The following is a 17,222-nucleotide window of genomic DNA, read 5'->3' as shown; positions in this document are numbered from 1 at the left end:
AAATAAATAAATAAAATCTTATAAAAAAAAAAGAAAAAGAAAAACACACACCTGAGCTGAGATCAAGTCACATCCTTAACCAACTTAACCAGGCACCCCTTTAAAACAAAACACAAAACACACACACGTATATATAAATTTACATACATATATTTTAAACACTTCATCTGAGAGAGTGTGTGCATGCATGCACCCATGAGTGAGGAGGAGGGGCAGAGGGAGAAACAACTTCCCACTTAGCCAGGAGGACCCTAAGATCATGACCTGAGCTGAAGGCAGATGCTTAACTAACCAGTCACCCAGGTACCCCTAAAATATGTAATTTTATTAATTAATTTTTTAAAGATTTTATTCATTTACCTGACAGGGAGAGAGAGAGCATGAGTGGAGAAAGGTCAGTGGGAGCAGCAGACTCCCGGCTGAGCAGGGAGCCCAACGTGGAACCTGATCCTGGGACTCCAGGACTGTGACCCAAGCTGAAGGCAGTCACTCAACCAACTGAGCCACCCAGGTGCCCCTCAAGTATGTAATTTTAATATGAGACATCAAGTACATGTTCTGAAGCTCAGAAAGGTCTGTCCTGGAGACAGAATTGTGGGAATTGTCAGTCTCTGGTAGACAATGTTTAAATGTCAGAAGAGAGGAGATCTAGGGAGGCTATAAACATATGAGTTTCTTGAGTTTCTAAGTCCTGTCTATTCCATCCCTAAGTTTCCATTTCTATTTATCACTCCAGGTTCCAATCACCAATAAGAAAACTGGTTTCATAGGGACTACTAGTCTCTTCCACCCTCTGCATCAGCCTCTACTCTTCGCTGCTAGATCTCTCTTCCTAAACCCTGGCTCAGAAATTTTGTCTTCCTACCAACTACAGAACAGGATTTAAGGTCCTCCGTCTGAGCGTCAAGAAATAAATGTTTCCCCACAAGGAATTCCCCTTCTGAAATCTTCAAGGCACTTTGTGCCTTCTAGTGCACTTAATGTTTGTTCCTTCCAAAATAGTTATAAACGCTGATCTTAACTCCCAAGCAGGCCAAAAACTTATTGGCTTCTAGGATCCTGCCTTGCCCTTCTTTAAAACTCATCTAACATGGTACCCAGCAGGTGGTAAGGATTCAAAGTTTAAGGAATTAATTTTTACAAATTAATAAAGAGGGGCACCTTCAGTCGTTAAGCATCTGCCTTTGGCTCAGGTCATGATCCTGGGGTCCTGGGATCAAGTCTCGCATTAGGTTCCCTGCATAGTGGGAAGCCTGCTTCTCCCTTTCCTGTTCCCTCTGCTTGCATTCCCTGCCCCTGTCAAATAAATAAATCTTAAAAACAAACAAAAAAACAAACAATTACAATAGGGGTGCCTGGATGGCTCAGATGTTTAAGCATCTGCCTGTGGGTCAGCTCATGACCTCAGGGTCCTGGGATGGGTGTCCCACATCGGGCTCCCTGCTCAGCAGGGAGCCTGCTTCTCCCTCTGCCTCTACCTCTCATGAATAAGTAAATAAAATCTTTAAAAAATTACAATACAGAAAGGATGCAGAAAACTGGAACCCTCAGAAACTGCTGGCAGAAACAGAAAATTGTCTAACTGCTGAAAACAACTGGCAGTTCTTCAAATAGTTAAACATGGGAGTTACCATATAAATGAACACTTCCACTCCTTGGTATATATCCAAGAGAAATGAAAGCATACATCTACACAACAACTTGTAAGTGAATGTTCACAGCAGCTTTACTCATAATAGCGACAAAGAAGAAAGAAACCAAATGTCCAAACAGATGATTAGAGAAACAATAAGTGGTATATCCATGTAATAGACTATTACCAAGCTATAAAAAGAATGAAGTACTGATACATGCTACCACATGGATGAACCTTGAAAACATTAAGCTAAGTGAAAGAACCAAATACACAAAATGACACATATTACGATTCCATTTGTATGAAATACCCAACCCACTGAGACAGAACACAGATTAGTGGTTACCAGAGCCTGGGAGGAAGGAACTGTGACTGCTTAATGAATGAGAGATTTGTGTTTGGGATAATGAAAAAGTTCTGTAACTGGACAGGGGTGACAGATGCAAAAAACTGTGAATGTATTTATTGCCACCAAATTTTATACTTTAAAATGGTTACAAGAGGGACACCTGGGTGGCTCAGTCAGTTAAGCATCTGCCTTTGGCTCAGGTCATGACCTCAGAGTCCTGGGCTTCAGACCTGCCATCAGGCTCTTTGCTCAGCAGGGAGCCTGCTTCTCCCTCTGCCTGCTGCTCCCCTTGTTTGTATTCTGACAAATAAATAAAATCTTAAATAAAAAATTTTAAAAATGGTTACAACAGTAAATCTTAAGTATATTTTGCCACAATTTAAAAAAGTATAATAAAGCAGTTTAAGTCAAGAGAAATAGTCAATATTAAATATAAACAATGCTCAGGACACTTGGGTCGGTTAGGCGTCTGCCTTCGACCCAGGTCATAATGAGTCCCACATCAGGCTCCCTGCTTGGTGAGGAGCCTGCTTCTCCCTCTGCCGGCCACTCTCCCTGCTTGTGCTCGCTCACTCTCACTCTTTATCTGACAAATAAATAAATATTAAAAAAATTTATATATATGTATAAACAATGCTCTATCTCATCAATTTTTATTCAGGTTTTAGTAACTGCTTTTGCTCTCTCCCTGCAACATATATATCAGGATTATCTGTATCTGAATACTGGATCCAAGCACCCATTCATAAACATTTGCTCAATATCTTACCTTTTCTAAACCCATGACTTATCAGGCACTTATACACACCTGGAAATCTACAAAGTACTTCACAACATGATCTCATTTTATCCTTTAATTATAAGCTTGTAATGCAAGGAGAGAATGTCCCTGCCAAGGACCTTCCCTCAATCTCTTCTACCTTAGGCTCCCTTTACTATTCTGTGTTCTTGATTTCAATCTATCATTTTCTTCACAGTCCAGCAGCGTCACCATCTGCTACTTCTGGTAATTTCAACCTCCATCTACACTGGTTTCACCTGAATTAACAGCAACAACAACAACAACAAAACCCACACCCACTTCTCCCCGAACTTTAAAGCAAAACCCCTTCCTAGAGTCTATTTCTCTTTAGTTATTTATGTTTACTTCCCTTCGGTCTTAATAAACTTCTGTCAAGAGCAATGTATCCTTAGTGTCTTCATTTTCTCACTTCCCCATTTATTTATTTATTTTTTTTAGATTTTATTTATTTATTTGACAGTCAGAGATCACAAGTAGGCAGAGTGGCAGGCAAAGAGAGGGGAAGCAGGCTCCCTGCTGAGCAGAGAGCCTATTGTGGGGCTTGATCCCAGGACCCTGAGATCATGACCTGAGCCAAAGGCAGAGGCTCAACCCACTGAGCCACCCAGGTGCCTCTCACTTCCCCATTTATTCCTTGGTCCATAGCAAATTACTTTTCTCTTATAACTCCAAGGAACACAGATACGTCCTAGTTCCAAAATCTGATGGGTAGCTCCCAGTTTCTTTACCTCTAAAATGAAAGTGATACTATTCCACATGTTGATCTGAAGATTAATAAACCAAATATTTAAAAAATGAGAAACATCACATTTTAACCAAAGGATGGATAAAACTAAATACAAAGCCAGAAGAATTATTTAGTACTATTCTGGGAGAATTCTTTTTCTTTCTTTTCTTTTCTTTCTTTCTTTTTTTTTTTTTTTTAAAGATTTTACTTATTTGAGAGAATGAGAGAGAGAAAACGAGAAGGGGAGAGTCAGAGGGAGAAGCAGACGCCTGCTGAGCAGAGAGCCTGATGTGGGACTCGATCCTAGGACTCCAGGATCATGACCTGAGCCGAAGGCAGTTGCTTACCCAGCTGAGCCATCCAGGTGCCCCTATTCTGAGAGAATTCTTAAAACGAATCTGTATAACTCTTAACACACTTTATCCTTTCTTCCTTCCTCCCACTGACACCAGGTTAGCCGTCCATTCCAGAGGTTAACAACAACAACAACAAAAAGGCAGGGGCGCCTGGCTGGCTTAATTAGTAGAGCATGTGACTCTTGATTTTGGGGCCATGAGTTCAAGCCCCATATTTGGTGTAGAGCTTAAACAAACGAAGGCAGGGTCTAAAATGGTAAGGGACTTATCTGAGGTAACACATCTAATAATCAGTTAGGTCAGGCCTAGAATCAAGTCTTCTAACTTCACTGCCTTCTGAATTACATTGTGGTTCTTATTCTCCAGTTATAAAGTACACTTCCTAAAATTAGAAAATTAGAACTAACTCCTTAAAGTCTTATGGAACAAGTGTACTAAATAGGGAATTTAATTAATTTAAATACAGGGTGTTTTTTTTTCCTTTCTTCTTATACTCCTCTTATTATTTTTGTTAACCAAATCTGGCTTCCAGGCAAAACTCAAAGACTTGAAAATAATACCTTTTTGTGATAAGAAAAAAACACATACTGAAATGTGGCTGGTAAGCACATGGCTCCTCATCTTAATAAAACTTCAATCTCATGTCCTTAGCCATGAGAATACCTAAAAGAACAGGACCCATAAATCTAACTCCATTATAGGAAAAATAATTCAAAACATGTACTACTGAGCCATGAAACTCCAACGACCTGCCATATCCACATCTAGCTGAGAAAAAGAAAGCAAAGAAGCCACAAGATGTTCTTTCTGCAAAAGATTATCAGGCTCATGCCAAATGACCAGCTAAAAGGGGTAAGTGGACTTGAAGAGTTTGAAAGGAACTTCCCTACCTTCTAGTTCCAAGCTCACTTCTTTAAAATTAACCTGAGGCCTGGTAGTTGAGTGGGTTGAGTGTCCAAATCTTGGTTTCAGCTAGGATCGTGGTCTCAGGGTCATGGGATGCGGCCCCACATTTGGCTCCACGCTCGGCGGGAAGTTTGCTGGAGAACACCGCGCACCTGCAGTCAAGGCATCACGTTGGGTCTTTTTCCCAACTCCCCAGTTCAAAAGTGTCCTTCCCCTCCTCACCCATCTTACTGTGATGTACTACCTTAAGTGTATTAAAAAGAAAAAGAGTCTTTTGATTCATCTTGGGAGTATTTTTAAGATTTTATTCATTTATTTGGCAGACAGAGATCACAAGTAGGCAGAGTGGCAGGCAGAGAGAGGGAGAGAGAAGGAAGCAGGCTCCCCGCTGAGCACAGACTCTGATGCGGGGCTCGATCCCAGGGTCCCGGGACCATGACCTGGGCCAAAGGCAGAGGCTTTAACCCACTGAGCCACCCAGGCGCCCCTTGCCCCACATCAGGCTCTTTGCTCAGCAGGGAGCCTGCTTCCCCCTCTCTTTCTGCCTGCCTCTCTGCCTACTTGTGATCTCTGTCTGTCAAATAAATAAATAAAATCTTAAAAAAAAAAAATTAACTTTAAGGGCATCTGGTGGCACAGTCAGTAAAGCAGCTGGCTCTTGATTCTGGCTCAGGTCATGATCTCAGGATCCTGGGACTGAGTTCTGCATTGGCTTGTGCTCAACTCAAAATCTGTTTCAGGATTCTCTGTTTCCCTTTTCACACCCCCCAGCTTGCTTGTGCTCATTAAAATAAATAAATAATGCTTTTAAAAAATTAACTTTAAGTGGATCAAAAGGTCTGAATTTAAGAGCTAAAAGTAAACAGGAGCAAATTTTTGTGATCTTAGGTTAGGTAATGATCAATTAGATATTAACAAAATTTAAAAATGTTTATGCTTCGGGGTACCTGGCTGACTCGCTCAGAAGGGTATGCAATTTTTGATCTCTGAGATCTCTGATTTCTCGTGAGTTTCAGCCCCATGTTGTATGTAGCTATTACTTAAATAAATGAAACTTAAAAAGTGTGCTTCAAAAGATGGACACCCTCAAGAAAGTGAAAAGACAACCCAAAGACTTAGACAAGATATGAGAACAACCCAAGTGTCCACCATGGATGAATGGCTAAAGAGGGGAGCCTGGGTGGCACAGCTGGTTAAGCATCCAATTCTTGGTTTCAGCTCAGGTCATCATCTCAGGGTTCTGAGATGGAGCCCGGCATGTAGTTCAGCACTTAGCCTGTAGTCTGCTTAAGTTTCTCTCTCCCTTTCCTTCTGACCCTCCCCACTGCTTGCTCTTCCTCTCTATAAAGTAAATAAATCTCAAAAAAGAAAAGAAAATGGATCATCCTTACCACACATAGAATATTATTTAGTTATAAAAAAGAATGAAATCAGGACCCATGTGTGGCTCAGTTGGTTAAGTGTTTGCCTTCGACTCAAGTCACGATCCCAGAGTCCTGGGATTGAGCCCTGTGTCAGGCTCCTTGCTCAGCCAGAAGCCCTGCCCCTCTCCCTCTGCCCTGCTCATGCTCTCTCTCATTTAAAAAAAAAGAAAAAGAAAAAGAGAAAAAAAGAAAGAAAGAAAAGAAAAGAAATGAAATAGAAATCTTCCCATTTGTGGCAACATAAATGGACCTCAAAGGCATTATGCTAAAATGAAGTTAAGCAGAAAAAGACAAATACCCTGATCTCTCTTATCTGTGTAATCTACAAAAACACCAAAAGGTATAAACTTCCAGTTATAAATTTCAGTCATGGGGATGTAACATACAACATGGTGATTATAACTATACTGCAATGCAGTATTTGAAAGTGGCTGAGTGATCTTAAAAGTTCTCATAACCGGAAAAAAATTTTCTGGCAATATATAGTGATAGATATTATCTAGACTTACTGTGATCATTCTACAACATATACAAATATCTTATCATTATGTTGTACACATGAAATAAATATAACGTTGCATGTCGGTTATGTATCAATAAAATAAAGAACTCTTACAAACAACAATAAAAAGACAAATAACCCAATTAAAAAAGTGGACAAGGGCAGCTGGGTGGCTCAGATGGTTAAATGTCCAACTCTTATTTCCACTCAGGTCGTGATCTCAGGGTTTTAAGATTGAGCCCTAAATGTGGCTCCACTTTCTGCAGGGAGTCTGTCTGAAACTCTCTCCCTCTGCCCCTCCCCCCAATTTATGTGTGTGCACTCTCTGTCAAATAAAATCTCCAAAAAATAACATTTTTTAAAAAGCAAAGGATCTGAATAAACATTTCTCCAAAAAAGATATTCAAATAACTACTAAACATAGGAAAAGATGCTTAACATCATTAGCCACAAGGGAAATGCAAATCAAAACCACAATGAAGATACAATTTCACACCTACTAAGATGGTTGTAATAAATGACGTAATAACAAATGTTAGGATGCAGAGAAACTGAAACGACCATATACTGCTGGTGGGAGTGTAAAATGCTGCAGGCTCCCTGAACACAGATTCTCAAAAAGCTAAACAGAGTTACCATATGCACACCATATGCAGAGTTACCAAGTGCACTCCAAAAAGATCCAAGAATGATGTAAAAATCCGTTCACACGAAAGCTTGTATGCTCATAGCAGCAGTATTCATAATAAAGAGCCACAGAGAGGCGACAATTCAACAATTCAAATGCCCATCAATTCTGATGACTGGACACACAAAAAGCAGTATATTCATATAACAGAATAGGATACATAAATAAACACAAATAAAACACTGATACACAGTACAATGTAGATGGAACCTTAAAAACATTGTTAAGTGAGGAAAGTCAGACATAAGAGATCACTTACTGTATAATTCTATATGAAAAGTCCATAATAGGCAACCATGTAGAGACAAGAAGATTAGCAGTAGCCTACTGCTAATGGTTATGGAGTTTCTTTTTGGGGTGATAAAAGTATTTTAAAATTTGGCTGTGGCTGTGTAACTCTGTGAACATACTTTAAAAAAAAAAACACTGAATTGTACATATTCATTTTTAAAAATGATTTTATTTATTTGACAGAGAGAGAGAGAGAGAGACAGAACGAACACACAAGTAGGCAGAGGGAGAGGAAGAAGCAGACTCCCTGCTGAGCAGAGAGCTTGATACAGGGCTCAATACTGGACCCCAGGATCATGACCTGAGCCAAAGGCAGATGCTTAACTGACTAAGCCACCCAAGCACTTCTGAACTGTACATTTAAAATGTGTGAATTTGGGGTGTCTGGGTGGCTCAGTTGGTTAACTAATCCCATGATCTCAGAGTCCTGGGATTGAGCCCCACATCGGATTCCTCGCTCAGTGGGGAGTTGGCTTCTTCCTCTCCCTCTGCCTCTCTCCCCCACTGCTCATGCTTGCTCTCCCAGTCTCTCTCTCAAATAAAATCTTATTTATTTATTTAATGTAAACTTTAGATTATGTAAATCTCAATAAAGCTGTCTTTAAAAAATCAGGACAATGATTGATAAGGGACTGAGAAGTTTTAGTGCAAAGTAACACCATGCAAATTATTTTCTTGTTGCAAGAAGACTCACTGTTTAATATATGGATCAGACTTTTTTTTTTAAGATTTATTTTTTTATTTGAGAGAGAGAGAATGAGAGAGAGGTCAGCTGGAGAAGCTCCATCCCCAGACTCCAGGATCATGACCTGAGCTGAAGGCAGTCACTTAACCAACTGAGCCACCCAGGTGCCCTGGATCAGACTACTATTATCTTAATCTAAGGCTCAATCTTAGCATTATGAAATTAGGTCAAGGAGGTATTATGTATTTAATAAATAGAATGCAGAATGATATAGCTACAATGTATTCTGGCCAAAAATGTTTTGATGTGAATCTATCAAATTTTTAGATGTACACTTTGGAGAAAAAATAGAAGAATTAAAGGGACAAACTAAAAGACAACACAGAATGCAACTGTACAAAACAATTTTCATGACAGAGCAGTCTCAAACTCAAGTCTCACTGAAAAACAAGGACTATGCCAGATTAAAGAGATCTAAGGAAATTAAAGTGTTACATGTAACAAGGTCTTAGATCAGATAATAGTACTGAATAGCTAGCTGTATGGTTCTATTTTAGATCAGCTGGGGGAATTGATTTTTTTTTTTTTTTAAGATTATTTAAGGGCAGGGGAGAAGGGGCAAAGAGAGAGAATGTTCATTCACATAGTCTCCCTGCTGAACGTGGAGCATAATTCCATGACCTAAGAGATCATGACCTGAGTTGAAACCAAGAGTCAAATGCTTAACCAACTGCACCACCCAAGCGCCCCAGGAATTAAAACTGTACCTGGATATTAGAAGAAATGAACATTTACTCACACTGAAGAATGGGTATCACCAATTAAAAAAGCAAGTTGCAAGTTAATTTCATTTTAGTAAAATAAAAACCTACATACATGTGCTTATACAAAGAACTGGAAAAAGTATACCAAAAGTTACAGTAGTGATTTCTAGATGAGGAGAATATTTTTATTTTTGCACATATATATTTCCTAATATTCTATCCAGCATAACACTGCTTTTATAGTAATCTTTAAAAGACAGAAAATTACATGAGGAGCTTTACTACACTAACAGTGCACAGGCCTTACTCCAGCTAAATTTTAAAAGGTTTCAACTTTTAAACTTTAAAAATTTGGGAGTGGATAAAACGGAAAATTCTTGTTCTGTATTTAAAAAAGTCATTCATATAAGTTTTTCACTTCTTGAGATAGGAGACTACCCTAAACAGAGGAAATCACAAACAAAATCTTCTAGAAGGTGCAAATTATATTAGCCAATTTTATAAATCAGGGTTTTTGGTTGAAAAACAGAAACTATACTTAAGTAGACTAAATAGAAAAGGAATTTACCAGAAATATACTGGGAGTTCAGAGAATGACTGAGAGCCTCCTTGACTTTGCAAACACACAGAAACCATGTAAAGCTAAGCAGTCAAAAAATCACCAGCCAAGGTCACACATCACCAGAAGAGCTGCTTAAGAAACTGCCCAGCTAGTACTGCCACTGCTACTGCCACAAGCCAACGGAATAGATTCTAAACTGTTTTTGCTTCTCTCCATCTCTTCCTCCAGATCCAAGTCTCCAGACAAGTGTCTGTGACTGGCACAACTTGGGTCACAACTGCCAGGTGTTCAGGACAGAAAGTGTATATATAAGGTACGTATATGTGTGTACACACTGTTACATACACACAGCCTTTCCGGCTTCCTCTCCCACTAAGATTCACAAAAAGGCAATATATGAGGGGGAGTGGTTAAAAAGGTAAAGGGTCAAAAAGAAACACTAAAGATCACTTTAAGACCCAATTAGAATGTCCAACACAAGAATCTTGCCAGTCTTACCATCAATAATAAATTTTAATCACTGTGTCACTTCTGCTTCATTGTTACAAAAAACATTTCCTAAAGATAATTTCACAAAATGCAAAATTTTTCAAGAGTAAAATTTATTAACCTTTTTCAGGTAATCTCTTTTCCAATACTGTTCATTCAACAGTCATGAACACTTTCTGCAATCATAACTAAACACTCAACTATCCCACTGACAGAAACAGAATTTACAGGACGCCTGGGTGGCTCAGTCAGTTAAGGGTCTGCCTCTGGCTCAGGTCATGGTCCTATGGTCCTGTGGTCCAGGGATGGAGTCCCTCAATGCATCAGGCTCCTTGCTCTGCAGGGAGCCTGCTTCTCCCTCTCCTGCTGCTCCCCCTGCTTGTATGCTGGTTCTCTCGGACAAACAAATACAATCTTAAAAAAAAAAAAAAAAAAAAAAAGAAAAAAAGAAAAGAAAAAAAAATGAGAGAGAGAGAGAAAGAAAAGAAATGGAATTTACTTAAATCACAAAAGTTCCAAGTAAGAATAGTATGTTACAGAAACTTATTTATTAACTAATGCACTAGATTTATTCAAGTACCTGAAACTCTTAAGGTTTTAAAACCAGCAAAAATGTTTTTATAGCATTTGCTCCAAAAGTCACTATATCAACTACACTACAAACAAGCCATTTAGTTTTGATAACTTTTATCAAATATTTGCAGCTACACTGACCCTGAAAGGAACCAGTTTCCTAATGGGGAACAGACTATTTGTCACATCTAAAAAACTATATATTGTTTTTATAACTGAGGGGAGTAATAGTAGTGAACACTTTATCACCAGACATATATTTTTACTTTAAGCTCATGTTATTTACAAGCATTTCTACAAATTTCTTCTCAAGAGTAAACTCTGCTTTCAATCCAAACATTACTTTTAAGGTAGAAGAGCAGACTGGATCTAGCTAGTTCTGCCAGGTACTTACTAGCTGTATAACTTTGGGCAAGTCACTCCACCCCTTTTTGCTTCAAATCTTTATCTAAGATTTGGAGACTGTTGGAAAGTTGATGATTAAATGGTGAATAAAGGTAGTGTTAAGAATATGCCTGGATGTTTTCCCCTGGGGTGTGAGGGGGAGAAGTGCCTGGCCGACAGCGAAAGTTCAATAGGTGTTAAGAATAAGGAGGTTGGGAGGGGGGCATAAGCAATAGGGGAAAAAGAGTTTTTAGATGTATTTATTTATTTGAGCGATAAAGTGCAGAGGGGAGGGGCCGAGGGACAGGAAGAGAGTTTTAAGCAGACTCCTCACAGAGGGCAGAGCCTGAGGTGGAGCGTAATCTCAGGACCCAGAGATCACGACTGAGCTGAAACCAAGAGTCTGATGTTCAACCAACTGCGCCACCCAGGTGCCCTGCGGAAGTTTTGAGAAGAAAAATTTTCAAACCAAACAGGCTAAGAAAACTACTCACTAGTATACAAAACCAGAAAACAAAACCACTGCAAACCCAGCATACTCAGCTCAATTTTATATACAAAAATACATACTATGAAGAAAAAGAGGACAGGGAAAACAGTGCCTGGGAAAAGATAACATTAAGTTGGCAAACCAAACGTTCCATTTTTACATACATACTCTTCTAATTATTCTGTACTGCTCAATAGAGAAATTTTAAGGAAATTATATGTATGAGAACCACTGAACAAACCATGAAAAAAAAAAAAAAAATCGACCCCAAAGACACAGTCACCTACGAAGTTAGTCTTCTCCTCCCCGCCCCCAACAAATCTCAGTGTAAGCCTCATATCCAACTACCAATTTATAAGAATTCAGGAAAATCTCAAATATGGCAATCCAGTTTCTTCAATAAGCACAAGGGAAAAACACAGAAGAAATGTACAAATTAAGAGGTTTGAAAGAATGCCAGTTATAGTATATGGGAACTGGATTCTGATTCAAATAAACTAGAAAAATCAACACAAAAATACCCAAGAAAGAAAAATAAGAACACCCACGTGCAACAATCTGTTCAGATTTTAATGAATTTCATTTGATTGGTAAAAGGGCATTCATGTAGACAATTTTATACAGTTTAACAATTATGAAGTGCATGGTTTTAAGAACTCTACAAACAGTATTTTATTTATTTTCCACAATCACACTGAGAAGTTACTATTATCCCCCATTTTACAAAGGAAGAAAGAGGCACAAAAATTTCACTTTAAACTCTCCCAACATCACCAAGCAGTAAATGGCAATGTGGAGATTCAAATCCAGGCTGTACAGGTGAGGCCCTTAATTACCATACCATCTCTCTATATGATGTGGCAGAAACTGAGCTTTAGAATCAGAGAAAGCTGCCTGAATCCAGATATCTCATTGTATTATGTAAATTACTTAACTTCTTGGAACCTGTGTACACTCACTGTAGAAGGGTTAATATTATCTATTTCTAAAAAGCATTTTGAAGAATGAGATTATATATGTTGGACTCTATTACAGCCTCTAGCTTATGAAGCCCACAATAAACTACCCTTCCCATCAGACCTCATAAGACTAATTAAAAAGTAGAGCTAATAATTCATAAACATACAGCAGGAACACTGGAATGGCTCTACCTTTTAATTAAATAGCCAAAGAGCCCCCCCCAAACAACTTTTCAATATACTTCAAAGGCAGTAATAATTCAGAAGAGAATTTTTTATATAATGAAATTTAAACTTACAACCAGAAGAAACAAGAGTCTGAAATCTGAAGCATAGCTAAACTTAAATGAATTTATTTTTCTGAAAACAAAATATATTTCCACACGAACAGAACTACTGCTCAGGAAAGTGTACTAAAACTTTGCTCATTCTGGTAATTCGTTAGCCTGACATCTAGTTAACGTAAGGCAACACAGTTTTATCATAGAAAAGGAAGGTAAACATAACAAGTATGTTAAAAGCCAACTTTCTGAGAAAGTTTTCTATGTTGTCATCCTGTAACATATTCCACTTATCTGTTAAACTACTTAGTTCTTTGTTGACAAAATGTATGTTTTATGATTATTTAGGTATTTCTAGCCTTTAGCACACCAAAACCGGCACCACAGTAGAGCGAGCCTGTAGCATTTCTTGAAATGAAAAGGAAAAAAAGCTGACTGCTTTCATAAAGGAAAAGAACTATTTGACTTCTTGAAATATTTGCCCAGTATATTTGAAATCACCTATCCAAATTCGTATTACATAACATTAGCAATATTTTACCTTAGTTAAGACTGACTGACTACCTGTGGACGAAAGAAGTTCAGCTATTCTTACACAACTACTTTTCAAGTTTGATTGTAGCTGGTTTTGTTTTTGGGCAGACTTCAATGGGAAATAAAAATCAGAGTCTGATTTAGAAATGACTAGGACAATGAAGTCTCAGCATACCAAATATTAAATTCCAGACAATGGCAACTATAGTAATATGTGAGGTAACATGATATCAATGTGCCACCTAGATTTTTCCTCCCATCTATTTGAAAAACCATAAACATGGTTTTTCCATGAAGTAGTTTTTAAATTGGGATCCTTTAAAATTGCTGTGCCTCTCACCTTTCCAACAGTCTTAAAGAAAGCACTCATAGGGGCGCCTGGGTGGCTCAGTGGGTTAAGGCCTCTGCCTTCGGCTCAGGTCATGATCCCAGAGTCCTGGGATCGAGCCCCGCATCCTGCTCTCTGCTCAGCAGGGAGCCTGCTTCCTCCTCTCTCTCTCTGCCTGCCTCTCTGCCTACTTGTGATCTCTGCCTATCAAATAAATAAATAAAATCTTTAAAAAAAAAAAAAAGAAAGCACCCATAATGGTTAATGACTTATAAACAGACTGCTTAGGTCCCTGCACATTACTTATCACTGTTACTAAGTACATACAATTTAACCATATATCAAAGATATGCAATCTGCTAAAGCATGATTCATAATTGTGTATTATATCTTTAACTAAGAATTTAAAAATGTATTATAAGCAGAAAAATGTATTATAAGCAGAAATGTCTTCCAGATTCCTTATCATTCCAAAGTTATTAAAATGGTTGCATGTGCCCGCTTCAGCCAAGCTTTTAAGTAGCTACTGATGAGAAAATTGGTGAGCTGCATTTATTCAAAATAAAAAAGCTTACTAACATCGACTCCCCATTTCAAGAACTGGTAAGATACCATCCAGAATCAAATGAAAAAAATATTTGTATCAAAATGTACAAACCATTTTGAGTACCCAAGTTTACGGGTTCAGCAGGCAAATGGCAAAACATAAAGCAAAGGACCTGTAATTCCTAAAGAGCACTTCAAATGTTTTTCTTATAAAATCACCAAAATAATTTAAGAACAAAAAAAATCCCAGGGGAACTAACAAAGGTAAACTTTTGTGTTGAAAGAATGGAGGAAGGTAAAATGAAACTGACTCCCTAGGGAAGATGACAGCTTATTTTACTATTAATTCTCAAGTTCTCATTCACAACTAGCATTTTATTATTTCTATCTTTTAGACAGATAGCAACCTGAAACTGAAGCACCTTTCCAAACACTGAAGTTATCTGTTCTTGGTTTCCATTGTATGCCTTTGTGTTCTCAGTTAAACTTCTGGATCTAATGGCTTAAAAAAATAATAATAAAAGGCTAACAAGGGACGCCTGGGTGGCTCAGTTGGTTAAGCAGCTGCCTTCCGCTCAGGTCATGATCCCAGTGTCCTGGGATCGAGTCCCACATCGGGCTCCTTGCTCAGCAGGGAGCCTGTTTCTCCCTCTGCCTCTGCCTGCCATTCTGTCTGCCTGTGCTCACTCCCCCCCCCCCTCTCTCTGATAAATAAATAAAATCTTAAAAAAAAAAAGGCTAACAAAAAGACAGCCTTTTGTTTGAAAGGGCACAACAATCAGGAGCTACATATCTAAAGTTCGTTTTCACTCGTCTCACCACTGCAGTAACTGTCCTCAACTTAAGAGCACTCTTGACTCCCTTTCAAATATTACATGCCAGAAGTCCACGAAAATACAAATCTAAGTCTCTTGAAAACTACCAGTCACTCTACATTTGGAAGGAATTTACAAAGAAACGTGTGCCTTGTTACTAAACTCAAACATGAACCACCATTAACTTTTTTTTTCCCTGGTAGGCAATAAGTATCAACGTTAAGAGCGTATTTCGACAAATATTGCAAACCAACCTCGGAGCACAAAGTTAGCTGATAAAATTACCATCATAGCACAATTTCAAAACTATAAGCAACCACAAAAAAAAAAAAAAAAGAAAGAAAAAAAAAGGGGGGAAAAAAAAGCCAAACAAAACCGCACCCACTCTTACGTAAACTTTCAGAGTAAGCAAACTTCTTTAGCCTCACCTTTGTTTTTACCTAAAAGGACTCTTCAAGACAAGACAGCAATTCCAAGAAGACCAAAATATCAAAGGATTCAGCTGCTATCCTCGTGGGAGAAACCACCAAAAATTTAAGACATGGTAACGTATTTAAGTTACCGAAGCTTAGGGCACTTCCCCAAGCTACTACAGCCATTTTAGATTCAGCCTTTCTTCTGAATTTCACGGGAGTGGAGAGAGGTAGATTTAAAACAGAAAAAAATCCTCCTTAAAACTTTCCAGGATCGACTAGTTTTTCGGGGTAGGGAGGCAATCCGTAGGTGCTGAATACCGACTTAATCTAAATCAAAGAAAACGTTGGACTCGGTATCAAGAACTGAAACGCTGGTGGTTAAAGCTCTTCTTTTCCGATCAGATGCCCCACGGCTGACTTACACGATTTTTTCCTCCTTAAATTTTCCTTCGTTGGAAAACAAAAGCCCTTGGCTCTAAAGGAAGAAAAATAAACCCGTAAACCAAGCCACTCAACCATCGACAAGCCGGAACGCCTGGAGAGGAGCCAGAGAGCCGCAGGTGAGCGTTCCGACCCGAAGACCAAAGTTGAAGTAGGAGCGCTCGGGCAAAGCCGCGGCGACACTCGACTGCAAAGCTCCTCGTGTGGGGGGAGGTGGCCCTTCCGAACCACAGGACCGCTGGCTCCTCGGCTTCTCTCCCCCACCCCGACCTACACCAACCACCTGTGTGAGAGCCTCCTTCAACTAGTTCCAACAGCCGATCGTTTGAGCACCGGGCGGAGCCCCGCGCCGGAACGACTCAAGATCCCCTGCCGCCCCGTTGTGTGGAACCCCCACTTACCCGGCAGCAGTGGGGCTACAGCTAGGGGCCAGAGGCAGCGTCTAAGGGCGCGTCCCCAGCTTCCTGATCCCGCAGAGGTGGAGAGCTCACAACCATAACAAAGCTCTTCCCAAAATGGCTGCCCGGCCCACACGGCCCTGGAGGGGCAGGGGGGGAGGAGCGACGACGGGGCTGGCCCTCCCCCACTCCGACCCCGCCTCACACACGCCCACCCGCTCGCACCGCCCACAGGAGCGCAAGCGCAGGAGCCCTGTTCCGGTGACCCTGCGGGCGCCCCACGCCTCCAACGTTCCGCCGCGTGAACGGCAGTTATTCCCTGCGCCGTCCCCAACCCCCCTTACCGCGGCTCCGGAGTGTGCATGGTTACCCCCACCCCTCTGCAGACTTGGATGCTCTGCCTTTCCTCGCGGCGCCTCAGAGAGGGCGACCAGCCGAGTTTGGAACCCCTCTTCTTATTCCCCGGCCCCGCACAGGGCCTGGATGCCTGTGAATGAGTGGGTGGGTGTGTGTGTACCGTTTTCCCCGCCCCTTCACCCTCCGGTACCCCACTTCTGGGCATGCTCGCGTCCCCAGACTACCCATGCAAGTACTAGCAAACCAGTTTCGTAGGATCGTGCTTTCCGACCCTTCCCACCTTCCGCTCCTTCCTTCCTTCACGTGCGCCCGTCGTTAGGACTCCAGCCCCCAGCGGACCACACCGTCCTGCTCCCGAGGCCTGCGCCGCTGAGTCCGTCGCGCTACCCGCTGGGAGTGGTAGTTCCGCCCGACGGCTGGCGTCACGCCCCTGGCCCAGCGCAGGGCGGATTTGTGTCTGGAGCCGGCTCCCAGGCTGGGGCGGAGAAGTTGTTTCTCTGACCCAAAGTCTCATTGGAT

General features: G+C 40.4%; 1 protein-coding gene across 3 annotated transcripts in view; it reads right to left on the bottom strand.

Moving 5' to 3' along the window:
• The window catches only part of LOC116567580 (vasculin-like protein 1), a 61,702-nt gene extending 45,135 nt beyond the window's left edge, over positions 1-16,567 (bottom strand). Inside the window, exon 1 of one of the 3 annotated variants that reach the window (XM_032302721.1) lies at positions 16,350-16,567. The gene's annotated coding sequence lies outside the window, so the exon portion shown is untranslated. The remainder of the gene's footprint in view (positions 1-16,349) is intronic. The other 2 variants (XM_032302722.1, XM_032302723.1) reach the window with 2 other exon arrangements.
• Between the last annotated feature and the right edge of the window lie 655 nt (positions 16,568-17,222).

This window comes from Mustela erminea, chromosome 10 (genome assembly GCF_009829155.1).
Source record: "Mustela erminea isolate mMusErm1 chromosome 10, mMusErm1.Pri, whole genome shotgun sequence".
NCBI classification, from domain to species: Eukaryota; Metazoa; Chordata; class Mammalia; order Carnivora; family Mustelidae; genus Mustela; species Mustela erminea.
The sequence above is the reverse complement of the archived record's forward strand: the minus strand, read 5'-3'. Positions and strand labels throughout refer to the sequence as shown.